Here is a 1,953-nt window from a genome sequence, read left to right on the forward strand (position 1 = left end):
ACCACCACTGCCATTACCTACTCCCTGCCACCCCCAAAGGAAAGGATCTGCCTGTGAGCAGTGACGTGGAGGGCACCGCTGTTCTCAGCTGCTCAGACAGGAACCAGGACCTTTTCCTGACACTCTCTTTTTGCTCTAGCCCCTTCTGGTCAGTCACCTCCCAGATCTCCCTGATTGCCCTGTTGGGCTTGGCTGCTCTAATGTTTTTTCTACTCTGGTGTTAGGTGACCTTCCTAAAGTGCAAATCGAATCCCATCACTCCCCTGCTTAAAATAGTTCAGGAGCTCCCCGTGGGGCAAAAGAGGCTGCTGCCTCTCCTCCCCTTGCTAAAGCCATTCAGAGCGTTTTCAGTTTTCTAATGGGCCGAGCTTCTCCCTTCTCCAGGACTTTGCTTCTGCAGTTACCTCTGCCTATATAGAGAACCCTGACCACTCCCAACCCCTACCTGCTTCTCTGCACAGCCTGTTCTGGCAGCTCCAGCTTGTTCTGGCAGTCTAGGTATTTCCTGCTCACCTTTTAAGTCAGACTTACGGTTGGCTTGGGAAGCCTTCCCTAACCCCAAGGGACCCATCTGTAGCAGCAGTTTTGACAGTGGCCGGGCACTGCTGATATTTTGGTCTGCGGCCCCTTGAAAGTAAAGGGCATCTGTGAGAGGCTTCATTTGGACAGTGGGGGACACACAGATGGCTGACCTGGCATCTGGCACTTGACCCAAAGGGCAGTTCTTGTCTGTGTGTTACAGGGGCCAGAGGTGGTTGAGATCATTGCTCCCAAAAGATTGTAGGTTCCATGAGGGCAGGGATTTTTGTTGGATTCATTTTCTGCTCTATTCTTGGCACTAGCAATGCCTCATAGTAGTGCCTGGTACATAGTAGGTACTCAGTAAATATTTGTTGAATGACTAAAAAGTGAACTTTTCAATCTTCACTTGGTGAGTTTTCATGATACCCAATGTGTGTTCCTCTTACACCTCTTAGAAGTTGCTCTGTCTTTCTGCCAGGGTAGATAGACGGGCATGGATTTGGAAATGGGGACTGGCTCATTGGAGCAGGCTTTCTCTGCAGCCTTTCTGCTCTTTCCCCACACATTTTTGAACCTCTTGAAATCACAAGCTGTAATCACCAGAGCAGTGTAACAGAATTCCTGGGTCATGAGATAGCCGTGACTGTTCTGACTCATGTCACACAAGGGGAAAATTAGCATGTTTCTAGTCCTAAGCGTTAGAGACTACCTAGAATTGACTCTGTAACAGTCAAATGCCTTTTAACCTTCTAGGGAGTTTATTTTACTTTTTATTTTCTATCTCTTTGAGACAGGGTCTCGCTCTGTCGAGGCTGGAGTGCAGTGGTGCAATCATAGCTCACTGTAGCCTCGAACTTTAGGGCTCAAGCAGTCCTCCTACCTAGCTTCCTGAGTAGCTAGGATTACAGGTGCATGCCACCACACCTGGCTAATTTTTATTTATTCATTTATTCTGTTTTTGTAAATTTTATTATTTTTCTTTTTTTTTTTTCTGCTTGAATCAGCCTAATTTTTTTATTATTTTGTGTAGAGACGAATCTCGCTATGTTGTCCATGCTGATCTCAGACTCTTAGCCTCTAGCTATCTTCCCACCTTGACCTCCCAAAGCATCGGGATTACAGGCATGAGCCATCATGCTTTGAATTTAACCTGGCTGAGTGCAGTAGATAATGCTGTGGTACCACAGGACAGAAATGTGCTATTGTTGTAGTGTGATACCATAGAAGCTGCTTTTAGAGTTTTAGGATTCAAGTAACTGATTAGGTAAGGTTCATCATCATTATTTTATTGGACAAATATTCATGGTATGTCGATTTTAGACCCATTTTCTTTAATGATCTTACTCACTGGCTTATGGTTTTGTTTTCGGCTTTCCCTCTAAGTAGACCAGAAGCTGCCAGAGGTCAGGGGACTCATCTGATGTTTCCTGC

The sequence above is a fragment of the Trachypithecus francoisi genome, unplaced genomic scaffold (assembly GCF_009764315.1).
Source record: "Trachypithecus francoisi isolate TF-2019V2 unplaced genomic scaffold, Tfra_2.0 Lachesis_group0, whole genome shotgun sequence".
NCBI lineage: Eukaryota > Metazoa > Chordata > Mammalia > Primates > Cercopithecidae > Trachypithecus > Trachypithecus francoisi.